General features: G+C 36.5%; 1 protein-coding gene across 1 annotated transcript in view; it reads right to left on the bottom strand.

The window, feature by feature from the left end:
* Window positions 1–19615, bottom strand: part of MSRB3 (methionine sulfoxide reductase B3) — a gene marked incomplete at its 5' end in the record, with an annotated part of 160735 nt that overhangs the window by 13096 nt on the left and 128024 nt on the right.

The raw sequence follows: 19615 nt of genomic DNA, 5'->3' as shown, positions 1-19615 counted from the left end.
TGTTTTTTCCATCTTAATCTAATTTCTCAGGATAGGGGTTATTTGGAAAGCATAGGTTCTATCTATTGATGGGCAAGAGGCTTGCTTACTTCATAGGAGAGTCACAGAGCAGTGTTCCTCAGGCATCTCTGGGCCTTCTCTCAAATAGCATCTTGTTCCAATTTTCATTTAGTCTAGTGATTTTTTAAATATGCACATGGCTTTAAGAAACTCAGTGGTCAGTAGACCATAAGATTGTACACATGTTTATGGGGGTACAGTCAGGTTTTATGTTCAGGGCATGTTTTTCCACGTTTCCAGAAAATATGTCTGGAGTTACTGAGTTGAAGCCTGTATCCTCAAAATGATGAAAGAGGTGCAATGTTGCTGAATTGCTTGTGCAATTTTTTTCCTTTTTCAGAAGCCAAATTTTTCCTATAGAAAGGAGGAAGCCCTTTAAAAACTGAGAGCCTTGTGTTAATACACCTTTTGAAAGAAAACAGAATGCAAATTTCAACAATATGATTTCCAGTTTCAAACAAAACAAATTAGCTCAGGCCAGGTTTTTATACTAAACTCCCCCAAGCTCCCCATCCCCCTGTTATGCAACAACATTGCTTTGGTAGTGCTAGATTTAACACCCAGAGTTTAAACACTTTCCAATTCTTTGATTTGACTTCGAGATTGCTACAAATCACCAGGAAAACCTTAACTCTGTCAATATAAGATAATATAAGATAATATTCCACAAAACTTAATTATGCTAAGAAACATCACTATCCTTAAGAAAACTTGTTTCTCCCCATTTTCTAAATTCCAAAGAGAATCTGAATATATTCTGGCCTATAGTATTTGGTTTTTAATGATTACTTGATACATTTAGGTGCTCTTCTTTGTTCAATGACAGAAGTACCCATTGATAAAGAGAAATTTAGTGGTGATGCTTCAAGACATTGAAAAATAATTTATCTATGAAAAGAAAGAGAACATTCTGTTTCTGTTTTTGTTTTTTAAACCTCCCATGTCTTAACTCATTTGATTACAGTTTATAGCAACTAATATTATGACGGGACATATTTGATTCAGCAGTAAACAGGTAAAGAGTTAGGAGTTTCTGTTTTTATTTTAAATTTACCATAAAGCTACCTCCCTCCCTCCACCACATCCACATTTTCCTATTTCTAGAATTTAAAATAGGTACGGAGAAATATATATGTATTTCCCATGCTACCTCTGCATTTTAGGTATACTTATCTTATTCTATTCATCACACTAGATTTGTGTGATTTGTTTTCACGCTTTCTCCCTGCTTAGCTGGTAAGCATTTTGAAGGCACTAACCTGAGTATACTCACAGCCTACCATGGTGTACAGCACAAAGGCACAGCTGAAATGTTTATTAAACGGATTTTCAACTAACCTTAAATAAGAAGGTGGGATGAATAATGATAGTATACCACAGAGTCCCATAGAAGAAGGAAAGAATATAATCATACTCCTTCTTTACAAGACCAGATTAAGGAATATCAATGCTAATTTCTCACTGGACTTTCCGTTTTGGCTCATTTACTATAATTAAGGCTCTCTATGTAGGTGAAATAACCTTATTATTTATTTGAAGTAGTAAAAACACATGACGATCATCTAGGTCACCACTTTACCGGGTTTTTTGGGGAGAGGGATGGGGCAGCAGAAGGGCAAGTTATTGCCAATGTTACTCAGGCAGGAAGTGGCAGAGCCAAAAACAGAATCTGAGTATTCTGACTTAGTCTAGGGCTCTCTTCTTATGTTCCAATTTTTTCCTCAGTGAAAGGCTGAGAGGTCAATCATTTGAACACTCCGGCAGGAAGGAAGCTGAAGGTATTAAGAAATATGTTTACTGCCAGTCTGGATTAGTTGATAGATACACTGTTGCACTTAAGAGCTTCTAGGTGGAAGCCGGTAATGAATGTACCGGACAATACCTATTCTCTCACTTCTAAAGACCAAACTGTTCAAAGGAAAGTCCAAGAGTAATGATATAAATCATGTAATCTAGCTTGGGATATAGACAAGTTTTTTATTCATTTATCTAAAACAGCCAGGAAGACTTAGAAGCACACCCTTAGGCAATAATATTGAGAAAACTGTCAATTCTATTTGGGGTTTCTTAATTCTAATTCCTTCCGAATAATTGTGAATCACTGCCTACTAAAGATTTTGGGGAGGGAAAGGAACTGCTTTCAAATGAGCTATGAAACCATACAGCTATACATTTTGCCTCCATGAATTAAATATTTATAGAATTTTCCAGAAGACTACATTCAAGAGTTGAACAGGGTGATGTGGAGTGACATGGACTAAATGTTCTCACAAGATTTCAATGTTTCTGAGAAAACTGTTGACACTTGAATAGTTTACTTGTTGTTTACCATGGTGCTATTTAAACACTGGAAGAGACACTAAACATCCCAAAGTTCAGTGTCCCTTTGCACTGTAGAAGGAATACGGTTTTCAAGATGGAATATTGGATATGTCACCCACATCTTAATTGGTGGAGATTGACAAGGAGAGCCATGTTGAAGTCCATAACCTCCTGTATGGAACACATTTCAAAAGAGAATCACGGTCAACTTCATCAATAAGGTTAACAAAGGAGAATGCCGAGTTCTTTTGCTACATCTCTCAGAAAAAGAGAAGCTCTATAGAAAGAGAATCCATCGGAAAGGTAAGTCCTATTGACAATCAAACTAAGAAGGACCTTTACCCAAGAATAAATTGTCTTATGACAGAGAAGCCACAGTGATGACAGCACTTTGAGAGCGGAATTCCCTCATCATGTGAAAGTATTTAAAGGAGGAACTCTTCACTGCTGTAAAAATCCTCAAAGGAAACCCTGCCCCCACTCCTAATAATAAGGAAAGTGCTTCAAAGGGTGATAGGCAAAGACTTGAAGCAATCTGGGTCTTGTTGAGAAAATTATCTTGAGCAAAGTTGGGGGGAGGGGATGTGTTTTTGTCAGTTTTGACATTAAAGAAAGATCATCCATCCTCCTTTCTCTAGGATTTCCCTTTTGGTCTTCTCATCTAACAAAACAGTATTTGTTTTGGATGTATTCCATACACTTTTTAAAAGAAAAGTCATGTGAAAACCTGTATAAACAGGGTTGACTCACCCTACCCCCAGTACATCCCTTTGCTTCTATTTGAAGAGGTTGGATATGGGCTGATTATCATTTTATTTCCAAGAACATAAACTGTACCTTTTAGATATTAGTCTATTATTATCAAGAATATCTTATAGTCTATGTTTTTGTTATTTCACATGCAGAACTATAACAACACAAACTAGAGAAGATGACACAACATACAAGAAAGCAAGTAAATTACTATCTAATTAAAACATTTAATTCTAATATTAGCAGAGTTCTCTAGAAAATGTTATCTTTCTCAATGCCTTTTTGTCTCCTTTTTCCAAAAACTTCCCTCAACTCTGGAGGGTGGCTGTTAAAGAATATTTCTGATTTTAAGAGCTTAGTTTAAGAGCTTAGCTTAGTTTAAAAACAATAAAATATTATCTTTTTTTCAACCAGAACTTGAAATCTGAATCTAATACTTCTTGATACTATTACGATCCCCTTGGCACCACTGGACAATATTCTGTTTAGGGACCTTGGCTACAACTACTACATAAACATAGTGATATATAATTTATCTATTTTAATACTAAGTTTTTCTTTTTTCTATTAATTTAAAGGCACACAATTGAAGAACCATTTTCACAGGTTAATACATCTTGTCTCTGCTTTAAATTTTAAACTCATTTTTTCACCTTATAAAGATGGAAGGAGTAGATGAGTTATTGTGTAGATAGATTGTAATATTGGCTTGTTATATATAGTTTTCTTTGTCACATTTCCTTGACTTTCAGGTAAGCAATGAATGAGTTTATCTGTTTATTGCACACCTGATTTTGACAAGAGTTTTGTATTTTTAGCTCTTAGGTTGGGATTAGTCATCGCATATATATATGCAGAAATATGATCTAAACTAAACTTTTAACAACTCTTAAATTGGAAAAAAATATAATTGTGTGAGATTTTATTTACTCAGACCAGTTTTTGTATACATTGTATTAAACCACCAAATGTATTTGAATGCTTGACGATGGAGAAATAGGCTTCCAGTATCGTCTGGAAGTGTTATAATGATTATAACTCTTACTGAGCTCATGAACCTAAAATTACAGAATCTTAAGAATCCTAGGAGTTGGAAGGGAATGTAGAAATCATCTGGCCTGATGTAAAGTCTCCCTTCAACATCTCTGGCACAAAATCATCTGTGATCTGCTTGAATATGTCCAAACAGAAGTGAACTCACTAATTCACAAGAAGGCTATTCCATTTTTGAAGAGTTCAAGTTGTTAGAAATCTGTCTCGGGCTTCCCTGGTGGCACAGTGGTTGAGAATCCACCTGCCAATGCAGGGAACACGGGTTCGAGCCCTGGTCCGGGAAGATCCCACATGCCGCGGAGCAACTAATCCGTGCGCCACAACTACTGAGCCTGCGTTCTAGAGCCCGTGTGCCACAACTACTGAGCCCGTGCTCCACAACAAGAGAAGCCACTGCTCGCTGCAACTAGAGAAAGCCCAAGCACAGCAATGAAGACCCAATGCAGCCAAAGATAAATAAATAAATAAATATTTTTTAAAAAAAGAAATCTGTCTCCCTCTAATTTTTGCCCTTTGGACTTACCCTCTAAAAATGATATGGAATAAATTTAAAGTATCTTTCAAAAAAATATCTTATATTCAATAAACAGGTTCTCCTCTCTAAGAATTCTCATCTTTAAATAGCAAATAACTACAGGTACTACACCTAATGCCGACAAGTTGGAATATGACAGTTCTGCTTCAATTTTATCCAACCATCAGGCCAAATTAATCTGCATACATAACTTGGTATATGTGGTATATGCTGGTATAATGTGAAGCAAATCTGAACATAAGAGTAAGAGATTAATAGTAGATCCTTGGTGCTTGCTACCACCTACACTAGAATGGATTTTTTTAGATTGCAGTAGAAGGAATTATTCCTTCTCACTCATAATGTAGCTTAATAAAGCTGCTCTGAGTCTACTTGAACCCAGAATTTTATAGTGACACAGCTCTCCAAAAGTAGCATTGTGTTCATAAATTTAAAATGTTCCACTCCAACTGCCTCTTGAGAAAAACTTCCTCAGCTCTCTATACCAGGCTTTTCCTCCTTCCTCTCAAAAATCTTCAAAACAAGTTGTTAAAACTAACAACAGATTATAAATAAGTTGAAGCCAATTCCATCTGTACCACGTCTAGGAAAAGTGGCCCTCATTCCCTCACTCTTAATTTAACAAGGACTGCTATACAGCTTCCCCTTCCCCTACACCCTCCCTCAACCCCCAGATAAAAATACCCCCAGTAAATTGGCTACATGACCCATCAGTAAAACATAGCAGAAACTACACATGACCAAAAATTCATTTAATTGAAATGTAATTACAAATATTTTGTTGTCTTCAAATGCAAAATAAGTTTGAGCACAACAAATGCCACTTGGGCTTGAGTGATGGTTTAATAATGATGATATATGTTTGAGCATGGTTTTGGTGAGACAAGCTGGAGACTTACAGATCTATAATTTTGTGCGGATAGCAATTCTCACAGCTCTATAATTGTAGGACCATACTTCAAAATTTGTAGCTTTTAGTTTCTCTGAAGCCAGAATATGTTAACCTCACTAACTGATATTTACTTTATTAGCTATCTCAAGCCAAATAATAAAACTCTCTGTGAAGACCCCCTGCTAACACGAATTGTTTGAAGCTTAGAGCTCTGATTCTTGCCGTTATTCACTTCAGTTGACACTTCAAGTATAACTTTTATCTCATTTTTAAAAGGATGATTCTCTATTTCCCCTCAAAGACCCAAAAGTTTAAGTAATAACCAAATACATGCATGTAGTAGAAAATCAAACAGTGCAAGATGACTCAGTGAAATGTTCCCTTTCAATTCTCCCCACCTTGTAGACAACCATGTTTAATAGTTTTCCATTTGTTTCTAAAAAATATGCATATGCTGCTGTCTCTTGATTCCTTCATTTAAATCTGTGCTGTCCAATACAGTAGCTACCAGCCACATGTCACAATTTAAATTTAAATTAATTAAAATTAAATAAAATATAAATTTCAGTTTCTTAGTCACACTCACCACAGTCCAAGTTCTCAACAGTTACATGTAGTTAATAGGGACGATATTGGACAACACAGATAACAGATGTAGAATATTTCCACCATTATTTTCCCCAGATATAAAACATTTCCAACATTGGATAGTGCTGTTTATAAACTATAAATTGATTCTTTCTTGTGAATGATGAAGATTTAGCATTCATACTTACACTGCCTCCCCTCCCTTCCCCTTTCCAATTTTTGAATAGTAATATTCTTTTAAAACCTTGTTTGGTAACATCTGCCTCTTGAACTAGAATGTAAGTTCAATAAGAGCAGGGAGTTTGTTTTGTTCATCACTGTATTGCCAATCATCTAAAATAGTGCCTTTGACATAAGAGATGTTGTAAAGAACTGTCTAATGGTTGAACGAATGCATGACTATCCTACAGCTTAATATCGTTTGACTCTCCTTAGTGCCCTGATTCTCCCTCCACCTACTCTTTCCCACCATTCCAATGCCTAATCTTAATTAAGTCTTCTATGCTTTTCTAGAGATTGATTCTGAGAGTTGAAAACTAGTGAACAGCCTTTATATTATTATGGCTATATATATGTTGTTTACTGCAGAGCTAAAGAGTGCTGGGATTATATCTCCTTCTCCAACGGTCCAATTATCAGAATCTCAGGCTGCCTAAAATCAAACATTTTCCTATTTATGACAAAAATAAAACCATTGGTTTTGTCAAACATTCTCCCTATGCTTCATTCAGCTTTAATAAGCAGTACCTCAAATAAAAATGATACTTAAGGCAAGGAGTTTAGAATATATATAAAAATTAGCATAAATCTATAGACCCTAAAAATCCATGAAGATAATAAATGTTAATAAAATTTAAGCACAATGTACTATTCAAACCCTGATTTTATTTTGGTTACTAGTTACCTTGCTTTTCTATCTTGTTGTCAAGTAACCCAGTAGCTCTAAATGGCAGTGGCACTGTTGCCAGGGATATTTTGAATGGCATGATGATGGGGGAATCACCTAAAGGCTTTTAAGCAGACTAGTAACATGATCAGATTTGTGTTTTAGGAAGATGGCTCTGGAAGCAGGCTGGAGGGTGACGGATAAGAGGGCGGATGAAAGCAGGTCTATCAGATGAAGCCTATGTACAGGAACAGAAGTTTCGAAGCTGTAAATGAAGACGATTGCAATGGGATTGGGGAGCAGGGGAAAGACTGTGGAGAGATGAAGAGAGCATAATTCAGATTGTGGTGACTGTGGTACCTGTGGGGGAGCAAAGGGGAAGGGCAGGGTGAGACTATGACTAGGTGTCCAGCTTGTATGACCAGCTGGATCATGCTCATCATACGTGTTTTCAGGGAAAATAACAAAATCAGTCTAGTGTGGAACTATCTAGGAGGCAGAGAGACATGTGGGCTCAGAAGTGAGACCCTGGCTAAAGATACAGATGTGAAAGTCAGCAGAACGCAGAAGACAGTAAGGTTATGGATGAGGATCAGTAGAAGGCAGTGGAGAATCAGACGGGTATTTAAAAGGTGAGCTGAAGAATGAGTCGGCAAAGGAAAATAGAAGAGGGCGTTCCAAGAAATAGGAAGAGGACAAGGGAACCAGGACAGGGTCAGACAATAGAGAGAAAACCATTTAAGGTTGGCAGGCAGACAGCAGTGACATAATCTACAGAAAGAACAAGTCAAGTAAAATCTGAGAGGAGATTGCTGAATTCAACAATTAGGAGGTCTGAGGAACTTTAGGAAGAACCTTTTCAATGTGATGATGACAGAAGCGGAACTCTGTTGGGTTGAAGAGCATGTGTGAAGCGGAGAGAGTGAACAAAGACTTGCTCTTTACAAAGCCTGGCAGGGAAGGAAGGAAAGCCAGGTTGATGGCTAGCGGAGAGCATAATGATGTTTATGTTAAAATATTTGGGTTCTGGGGGGTCCCTCCTACCGATCCCAACTTTCTGTTTTCTAAAGTGTTTAAAATGTTACACTATTACTTTTCTAATGGAGTTTTTGCAATAAAATGAGTGATATGAAAAATACTTAGACATGCTAAGAAATCTTAAGCATTACTCAAATGCTCCTTAGCTTACCGTATAGAAGCTATGTTTGAAGAAAGACCAGAAGACTAAAATAAGATTCCATCCCTAGAATCTTTTTTATCTTTAGTTTACTTTTAAGTTGTTTGTTGTTGTTTTGTTCTTAATATCTTTTGGTCTACCAAACTGAGAGTGATGAGTTTAAGTTTTGAATGACCATGGCAATCTGTCCTGCTTTTTGGCACAAAGTAGGTGCTCACTAAACATGGATGAATAAATGAATCCAGAGCTTTAATTCTAGGTCAGGTTCTACTGTCAAACATGTTCACAGCACCCAGTACATTTTCTTCAAAGCATGTATCATGGTTTGTGATTATTTATTTATGTGGGTAGTTTTTGATTGTCTGCTTCTTTTACTAAGTTCCATGTGACCATGATTGCTTTCTTTACTATTATATCCTCAACACTTAGCTCATGGAAATATTTGTTGAATGAATTAATAAAGAAAATATCATAATTCATTATTTAACAACAAAATTGGACTGAATTAAAAGATTATCACTTAGTTTGGACCTGCCTATCACTAGGCTGATCAAAAAAAAAAAAAAAGTAGATGAAGAGTTTCTTCTATTTTGCTTCAGGCAATTTTTTACAAATATCAAATTTCATACAATATGATTATTTTCCTGCCTATCAAAAATAGCACATTTATTCAAACTGATTATTAATAATTTCATATGTAGAAGCCACATACCCTTGTCACCCATAAGGATTTCAGGCATTTGCATTTGTGAAAGGACAACATGACTAAAAACTGTCAAGAACACTGAGGTGTCCTTTGGGCAGTGTGAACATCTGGTATCTATTCTCTTTGGAGATTAATAATGTAGCTGCACTGCAGCAGGCTTTACTAATTCCTTTGAGCCTTGCACAGCATTTTTAAATGGTTCCAAACACACAAGATCTCTAATTGGTGTGGATTTCATCCACAGTTTTCTTACAGTCTCAAAATATCTCATAAACTCCTAAGCAGGAATTGACAGAGGAAAGCTTCCCTATTTCCCTTTGTGGAGGCAGCTGTTAATTTTTTTCAGGTTCAATAAAATTACTGAACTCAAACTGCTTCAACCAAAAAACCAGGGAGAGGGACTTTATTTTCCCTGGCCTGAACACTGTCTCTTGCTACTTTAAATCACAGTTAATATTTTAAAAAATATATCTTACACATAAGTCAGTTGTAGACCTTTAGCATCAAAGGATCTGAGCAATATCACATGTAGCAGCCTGACCTTTAGCCATAATTTCTAAGTGCCATTAAAAAATGTCTCTCAAACTGGTTTTAAACTTAGTGTTGACCTAGTAACCTTGATCCAAAAACATTCAACTTTAGATAATTATTTTATTTTGCTTCCAAAAGCTCTTCAGTCCGGTGAGGCATCCATTAGGAAGCCTCACAAAGAGTTTAGAGTTTTCTTAGAATTTTTTAGCTGCATCGAACAGGAAGATGGTGATTTGGGTTGCTTGCTGAGTGAAGATTATTTACTGTGCTTAACTGACCTTAAGAATTCCAGGAGGGATACAGAATGGGGAAAGTCAAAGAAATACAGATTTTATTCTCAGCGACATGCAATTCAGACTATAAGTGACATAATGTTCCATTCAACTGCAGTCCTGAATTGGGTCTATTCACTACATAGCATCTTTTGGGACTGTCAAACTATCACTCACAGTCTTTAGTTGGGCACCTATCAAAAATTTCAGAATATTTCCTCTCAAATATATATGTGCCTGATAAAAATGGAAGATTATTTCTAAGAGGGAGTTAGGTCTTGAAATTCTTTTTTTTTTCTAAATTTTCTCCTGATATTTTTCTCCAACTAAACTCTCTCTAAACTTCTGAATAGGCTTTAGATCTTTATTCTATTATAAACTTTTAGTAACCACAATATGAAATAAAATATTTCCTTGTTTTCATAAATCTATGATCCTTTACTGCATCACCTTTTTATGACACGTCAAAACTTAGTTCACCTACTACAATTTAAATTTCTGACCACCCATCTTGAAAAAGTATTTTGAAACAGATTGCTCAGAAAAGCTATTAAGCACAAATAGTCTAGAACAAAATGATTACTTAGAGTTGTTTACATGACAAAAGATGTTTTTTCCTTTGTAGCAGACACATGGCAAAATTGAAGCAATTTATCAAACACTGTACATTCCCTAATATATTAAAATTTTAAAATAAATTACATCAAAAAGACATGAAGCAAACTACATCAGATCAAGGCATACTCTGATAACTATTCACTCTTTTAAAAATCCTTTAAGGAACCGGCTTGCAGGGCAGAAATAGAGAGACAGATGTAGAGAACAAACGTATGGACACCAAGGGGGGAAAACGGCGGGGGATGGGGGGGGTGGTGGTGTGATGAATTGGGAGATTGGGATTTACATATATACACTAATATGTATAAAACAGATAATTAATAAGAACCTGCTGTATAAAAAAATAAAATAAAATTCAAAAATTCAAAAAAAAATCCTTTAAGGAAATATTTTGCCAACACCCAATCCCCATTACTTAGCTCTTCTTTTTCATATATTTAATTATGTTCCAATATGCTATAACTGACTGTTTATAATGTTTTTTGGGTTTGTTTGTTTCTTGTCTGTATTCCACCAACTAAAATGTAAGCTCCCTGTGGGTGGAGATAACTGTTTTGTTCCCAGTGCATTCAAAGCTCCTAGAAGGATGCCTGACATGCTTTGAATGAACCTTCTATATACGTTCTTGTTACTCTGGAAATCTGGAATTTAAAAATATTGCTTTGGTTTTAAAATACACAGTTACAAAAGTCTTTATTATAGATTTAGTTATAGAATCTCTAGGTCACTTACTAATGTTTATTGAAGATTTTGGCACCTGGCTGACAGTTTTCTCCCCATTCCAAACTGCTACCTACATTCTAGGGACCTCTATGAAGGTAACCCACCTAACATCCCTCATATCAACAGCACTTTGAGTACCTCAGAAAGCTGAAACTAATACAGTCCATGGAGCCAAGGTCCTGTATCAAGCAAGAGCTATGGGTACAAGTGGCCTTGCAACTCGAAAGCTTCAGTGACTTTGATTCTGACCACTGACAGGCTTAATGCATTAAAAAGTTAGAGGTCATCACATGAAGAAAGCTGAACTTCAGATAAATGAATTCGACTGAAGAGGATATGGTACTGCACACATATTTTAATTTGGCACTGGACCATCATGACCAAAAAACAAATGAGTAAAATTCCATAAAGATCCAAGCACATCCATAGTATATTGCATAGTATATTGCATAGGGTGATGTATCATTCTGCCAGTTGTGCAGTAATATTTAAGTCCTACCTCACTAAACCAGTCGTAAATGATGCAAGGTGCAGGTGCAAGAGTTGGCTACTTAGTACGGAGCAGGCATTACATAAATATTTGTTGAAAAAGTGAACCAAATTGAAGATGAAAAAAGTATTAACAAAAATTGTGAAAACGATATCACAATAAATCAATGTATATATTTCAGACATTTTTGACAAAGATCACCTCTCAAGCGTTTATTATTTCTTATGTCACTATACCGGAGTACCTACATAATTTCTTTGATTGTTTGCCCATTTGGGTAACATAAAATATTCTAGAAGGTGTAGTAAGCATCCATACACATAAAGCACTCAACCACGTACTATTAAAGTCTAAACCATGTATTATTAAATAATCGCCAAGAATCATGGTCTTAAAGACTAGGTAAAAATAAATTTGAACTACACTTCCCATATTAGAAAACTCCCTTGGGAAATTTCGCCAAGGTCTGGTGCTATACAAAAGATTTTTTAAAATCATCTACTAAGGGTTCGTCTACATTTTTGTCCATGTTCTTATAGCCTTACAAAATCATAAGTATCTACATACACATAAACATAAGTGTTCTAGCAGCTGCATAATATTCCACTTTGCAACCATCTGCCAAATGACAAGAATGACTTTGTTTCCAATTGTTTTTCCTCTATGAAATATACTGCAATAACAACCTTGCACATATGCTACTACATCTGGTAGACTTTTTCTTCTAATGGGATAGATTCTTAGGGATAAGACTGCTAGGTCAAAGGGTAAATGTATTTTTGTGTTTAGAAGGTAGTTCTAGATGGCTTTCCATAATAAAGACAGTTGAATACTCTTTTCTCCAAAACCTCCATCAACAACAGGTGTTGCAGCTTTTAAAATTTTCCAATAAATTATTGCCAGTAGCTCATTTAAGCAAAATTTGTATTTCACTGACTATCTGCAAGATAGACAGCTCTTAATGTTTGTTGGCTATCTGCTTTTCTGGGGCTTGTATCTTCATATTTTTTGTCCTTTTTTTCTATAGGGTTATTTGTTGCTGTTGTTTTTCTTCACAATTGGTAACAGTTCTTTGTATATTGCAGATTTTAATTCAGGCCTTTGCATTGTAATTATTCTTCCATATCTGTTGCTTCTGTATTGACTTTGTTTATGATTTTGTCAGTCAAATACGTCTAATCCTTTCTTTTGCACTTTCTGAGATCCTGGCCTTGGTTAACAAGAGCTCCCTGCCTCTAGACTATACACATGGCATCCTATATTTCCTGTAGGATTATTTTTTTGTTTGGCATTTAGATCTTAATCAGTCTGTAATTTCTTTCAGAATATGGGATAATATTTCAATTTTATTTTCTTCCAAATAGAAGAGCAACTGGGCCATCAACAATCTTTAAATTGTCCATCCTTGACTAAGTTGAAAGACCATGTTTAACTGATATCTATTTATAGATTCTCAAGTCTGTTCCACTGATGCACTTGTTTATTTATATGCAAATATAATTTTATTATGGTGGCTTTAGAGCATGTTCTTATATCAGGAAAGGCAAGTATCACTTAAGGTTTTCTTTTTCATAAACATTACTGCTTGGGCTGTTTTTCCTTAAACAGGTTCATTATAGATTATAAACTAATCTTATTTTTTTTGTCTTTCAAAAAAATGAACTTTGAATTTGTTTATTTTTTCTATAATTGTTTAATGTTTTCTATTGCATTAATTTCAGCTTTTATCTTTGTTCTGTCTTCCTAGGATTTTTATTGTTCTTTTTATAAAATTCCTTTATTTTTCATCTTTTTTTTCTTTAATAATGAAGGCATTCAAGGTTATAAATTCTCCCCTAAGTATAATGTTCATGGTATCACATAGAGTTAGATATTTATTTCTAATTTCATTGGATTATCTTAAACATATGGCCATAAAAGTCACTGCTTTCTAAAATTTATTAATATTTTCTTTATGGTCAAGTAAATGACCTATTTTTTTAATGTTCCATGAAAATACAAAATTATATTTTTTATTTGAGGGGTTTTTAAAATTTAAAAGATACTTTACATATCTACTAAATAGTTTATTGATTGCATTATTTGGTTAATCTATCTCCTTACTTAGTTTTGACTACTCACATGTCTCAATCTGAAAGAGACATAGTGAAGTTATCCACTATAACTCTGTATTTTTAGTTTTCTTTCATTTCTAAGATTCTTGTTTATATATTTAGCTATGTTATTTTATACCTACAGGTTTATGATTGCCCTATACTCTTTTATTATCACATAATTTGCCTCTTTATCCTTTTGTGATTTTTAGTTTAAATTCTTACTTTGATAGTAATATGGCCATCTCTACTTTCCTTTTTGTTTGCTTTGATCTAGTATCTTCTTGACAATCTTTTTATGGTCAAGCTTTTCTTTTTTTGGCCGCCCCATGAGGTTTGAAGGATCTTAGTTCCCAGGCCAGGGACTGAACCCAAGCCCAGCAACGAAAGCGCCAAGTCCTAACCACTGGACCGCCAGGGAATTCCCTGTCAAGCTTTCTTTACACTTTGTTTTTCTAAGTAGCAAGTAGCTAGATTTTAACTCAGTCTCTGATAATCTCTTTTAAAGGGGGGAATTCAGTCCATGCATATTTGATTTAACAAGTAACAAAACTATCTAGTTTCATCTTTCTTTGCATTTACTATTTATTTTTTGTTGTGTTTTCCCCCTTGTTTCTGCTGTTTAGATCAAATTCCTATTTAGCCATTTCTTCCCCTTATTAAGTCACTCTCTCTTTTCTCTGTGTTCACAAACAGAATTATCTACTATAAACAATGTACTATATACAAGATACAATTTCCTCCACAAAGACCCATTATTTTCCTTATCAAGATGCTATAGCCTCCCTTTCCTGCTTCCCCTTCCTCCCACTCACATGACATAAAGCCTTCATAAAACTTTCACTTTCCTTCTCGCCGCCTTCCCTCCCCTTCTAAACAGGTTATCCTACCATCTTCTAGGTTCCAGGGTTGAGAAATCTAAGGCTAATCTGACACTTCTATTGTAAATTTGGAAGCTTATAAAATTTTCTCTTTATCCCTGAAGCATCAAGCAAGGCTTTTGGTGCCTATGCTTTCTCATTAGTCCTACATGCAATTTGGTAAGCCTGTTTAATCTGCAGGTGATGGAGTACAGGATGTGCTACCTCAAAATGTGGCACCTTGGCGTATTGAATATTTTAAGCTGAAGGAATTTGAGAAATGGTATGACCTTCTCCTGAAGCACGTCATAATGTGCAGGGAAAAGAGGGGTGCAAGAGGATGGTCACGTCCCAGGCCTCAGGCGAGTCCTTGGGACAGGCTGACAAGTGTGGGTTCTTGGCTTCATGCAGGAAAGAATTCAAGAGTGAGCCACAGTAAAGTGACAGCAGGTTTATTTAGAGAGATACACATTCCATAGACAGAATGAGGTCTGTCTCAGAAAGTGAGAGTGGCTTTGGGAGAAACTCACTCCACAGACAGAGAGTGGGCCATCTCAGAAGGTGAAAGACCCCAAAATATGGGATGGTTGGTTTTTATGGGCTGGGTAATTTCATAGGCTAATGAGTGGGAGGATTATTCCAACTATTTTGGAGAAGGGGGTGGAGATTTCCAGGAATTGGGTCCCCACCCACTTTTTGGCCTTTTATGGTTGGCCTCAGAACTGTCATGGTGCCTGTGGGTGTGTCATTTTGATGCTGATGTATTACAATGAGAGTATACGAGGCTCAAGGTCTACTGGAAGTCAACTTGTCCACCATCTTGGACGTAGTTGGTTCTAACCAGTTTATGTTGTGTCCTCAAAGGCTATGCCATTCTTTTAAAGGTTGTGCCCTGCCCGCTTCCTGTCTGAATAAAACCTTCACGTGAGAAGTGCCCACCCTAAACCTAGAAAAAAAGGAATATCCTTATCTCCAAGACTCGGAAAAGAATGAAAGGAATCAAAATGAACAGGCCTTGCTGTTTCCCCCAGTTTACTACACTGGACTCATATCCTTTTTTTGTCCTATCACATTTTTCCGAGACTCTCCACTCTTCATCAAACATAGCGTGAAAACATTCAAGTTGAACTGCTTTTCTGGGTCTTTGTCTCCTTATGAATGATGCCGAGCAGGGCCCTGTGGGGCTCCTGGGCACGGAGGCTTTTTTGTTCCCCCATTTCTTGTAGGCAAGACTGCAGCCTCCATGACCTTCCCTGAGTTCCAAAGGGCAGATTCAAACAGTTGCTAATCAAGGGAGGAGCAGCCATGAAACCACCTGAGGCAAGATTAAAGGGACCAGAGAATCTTACCAAGATTAGAAGAGCCAGCAAGATTAAAGGGACCAGAGAAGCTCATCAAGATCAGGAGACCCAGACCACCTGAGAACCTGCACACACCCTAATCTTGTCAGCAACACCCTTTTGAAACTGTACAGAAGAAAGAAGAATGCAAGACTGTTGCTGCCTTGATCCTTATCTCATACCTCTGACCACTACCCTTGACTATATAACCTCTCCCTATTCCCCAGTGCAGGGCGGAGGGGGGGCAGTTCTTGAGGCACCAGCCTACTGTGTTCCCTCTTTGCCTGGCAAAGAAATAAAGCCACTCTTTCTTTTTCCTCCATAACTCTGTCTCCATATTTCTATTTGGCATTGGTGCATAGACAGCCAAGATTTTGGCAACATGAAGCCTTCTGTGTCATGTAAAACACATTAAATAAATTTGTTTTTCTCTTGTTAATCTGTCTTTTATAGGAGTCTCAGCTGAGAACTTAGAGGAATAGAGGAAGAAGACATTTTCCTTCCCCTCACAAAATTGAATCTTTCTTTAAATGAGAAAAAAAAAATTTTTTTAACATTATTTACATGTTAAGCCTCCTGGAGCTATCATCCAAGTCTCTTAATTTTTCCTTCATGATAGAGACCTCTTTATGTTTTTACTATGTGCTTTTAGATATTTCTTCCAATTTGGGTCTCAGCAGTGGCTTCCTTCAATTCACTTTTTACTGAACTGTTTAGTTGGTAAATCATGATATATTCAAATCTCCACTTTTTGGGGGGCTGGACATGAATTTCTTCAATTGTATCAAATAGGATATTTCAACTGCAAGAAAGAAATGACACAAGTAAAAGTGGCTTTAAAAATAAGGGAATTATTAATTCTCATGGCAAGAGTTTATATTTAGGTGGTTCCTTGTTGGTCAAATAAGTGGCACAACTACCACATAAAGGCCAAGTTGCTTTCCTCTCTACCCTCCTTACAGTGTCAGTGATGTTTCCCCTCAGGGTCACACAATGGCTGCAGCAATTCCAGACACCACAGGCAGAGATGATAGCATTAGTGAAAATGGGAGCACTTCAACCAGTGTGTCTCTTTTTATCAGTGAGGAAAACTTTTACCAGGAACCTCCAATCAGATTTCCCCTGAGATGCAAGTGATCAGGAACGGGTACCTGTCCAAGCTGAAATCAATCACTGACAAGGGGAATTCAATTTTATGATTAGCTTAGATCAATTACTATTCACCTGGGGAAGGAGTCACTCTGTCCTAAATAAAAAGTATGAATATATTAGGCAACCAATGTCATCACAGTTGTTTTTTATTGTTGTTTGGTTTAGTTGTCATCTGTTTCTTCCAGAAGTTCTATTTCATCAGATATGTGTCTATTTATTTTCATTGATCCTGTCTGGGTGCTGGATTCCCTTTCATGTGTTGTTATTATTCTTTGTTGGCTCACTTGGGCTCAGGACTTGTTATTAAAGTAATCCAGAAGCTGGTAGTCCTGCAGATGGTGTAAGTACAGACGCAGATGAGCTGCCAGATGTTGCTAAGGGAATAAGAGGATAAGAATAAGAGAAATCCTCCATGTACCCAAGATTCCCATCACTATTTAGCTCAGGAGATTCAGACAGGCTAGAATGGAGAGTATAAGGGTAGCAAGCCATATTCAGGACCATCTTCAATGAATGTTATTGTTATTACTTGTCTGATGCTGTGTTAAGTGATTTACATTTCTTGTCGTATATATACCCCACAGCAACCCTATTTATTCCCATTTTACAGGTAGAGAGACTGAGGTTTAAAAATTATTATGTATCTTCCACAAGGTCACTTTACCATGCACTATTAAGTGGTGAAGCTGGCATGTGAATCTAAGTTTGTCTCCAAGTCCTTGCTCTTAAATACTACACCAAACTGTTAGGGGAACCACTGACTGAAACCGCCCACCCTGGCCAGGAACCATAGTAACCATTTGCACGAGTTATCTTGCAACAGGAGGTCCTGGAAAAGAACACGGAACTAACAAGCCACCACCAACCGGAATAATTCGGGAAAGATCAAAAGGAGAGAGGAGAAGCCAGTCCATTATGTCCTACCAACCTCCCAGAATCCTTCTCACTGGAATCCATCTTGGCTGAGCAATGCATGTGCCACCAGGAAGGACCCTGAGTCAGAACGATTGGCCAGGGACAACCCAGAAACTAATCCCATCACCATAAAACCCGAGACTGCGAGCTACGTGACAGAGCAGTCCTCCTGGGTTCCCTTATCCTGCTGCTCTCCTCCCGTGTGCCCCTTCCCAATAAAGTCTCTTGCTTTGTCAGCACGTGTGTGTCCTCAGACAATTCACTTCCAAGTGTTAGACAAGAGCCAACTCTCAGGCCCTGGAAGATGTTCCCCTTCCTGCAACAAAACTCTCTGAGGCAGCCCAGAGAGTTGTCAAGTTGAGAGAGTCTATGACAGAATATAACTAGTGATGAAAAGAAAGAAAATAGTAAGAAGTTACAAACATTTCCTGAAAGCCAAAAGTCCACATTCACCAGATGATTTATGATTTTTGTAAATGTTCTTTTCAATAACTAATATTATATGTATGAAATCCTGAGCTTCATGTCCCATGCTCAGTGCATTAAAAAAAAAAAAAACCTTTCGAAATGATGAAATGATGATATAACACCCAAAGCAAGAGTTCTTAAACTTTTTTTGTTCCATGGGCTTTTTGGAGGTCTGGTGAAGCCTATGGACCACTCAGGATAATGTTTTTAAATGCATGAGAAGAAATACATGGAAAGAAGAAATAAATAGTGTTATCCAAACACTGAAAATAAAAGCCCCAAATTTATGATATAGTAATAAATGTCTCTTTTTATTAACACATTAAATGACAAGCTCTAATCGTGGCTCTAGTAATTGCCATAATTTTAAAGAATTTATGAGTATAAATGTTATTTTGAGGTATGTGTTGACAACTGTAATATGATATGAAAATATCTACGATTTCTGTTGGTGATAAAGTCACAAATACTACTATGGGTTGTTACCTACATTTATAATTGATAGAAATTGTGGTTAGTGAAAATAAATACGGAATTTTTTTCCCATCCAAATTCATGGACCCTCTAAATTCAATCCAAAGACCCTAAGCTAAGAACTCCTCCTGATCTAAAACCTATGCCTGAGTATTCCATGGACACTGTTTTGAAACTTCTCAATCCTCCCTGGGTTGACTATCATGACTTTTCCTAGAACAGAATCTTTTTTTTTTCACTTGAAGTATAGTTGATTTACAATGTTGTATTAGTTTCAGGTGTACAGCAAAGTGATAGAATAGAATCATTTTGACTAAGTAGGATGTATTAAGTGAGAAAAGCATGGAATTTGAAGTTTAGTTTACACACACACACACACAAAACTAGGTTCAAATCCCAGCTCTGCAACTTGCTATCTGTGAAATCTCTGACAAGTAATATAACTTCACTGAGCCTCATTTTCTTATTCTGTAATTTGAAATTTAAAAAAATCTACTTCCTGAGGTTATTGGGAATTATTGAAAAATGGATGAAATATCTGGACCCCCTCCAGAAAACTATTAATCCAAATGCATATACTAACACTTCAGGACTTCACAGACTTTGGGTTACTAACCCTGCCTTATCTTTTACTGCCACCTTGATAAATTGCTTTCTTATCAGAAACCTTTACCTTTCAGAGGAGGAGGAATGTCGCCTGGAAGTCC

The sequence above is a fragment of the Balaenoptera borealis genome (assembly GCF_965194805.1).
Source record: "Balaenoptera borealis genome assembly, chromosome: 13".
NCBI classification, from domain to species: Eukaryota; Metazoa; Chordata; class Mammalia; order Artiodactyla; family Balaenopteridae; genus Balaenoptera; species Balaenoptera borealis.
The sequence above is the reverse complement of the archived record's forward strand: the minus strand, read 5'-3'. Positions and strand labels throughout refer to the sequence as shown.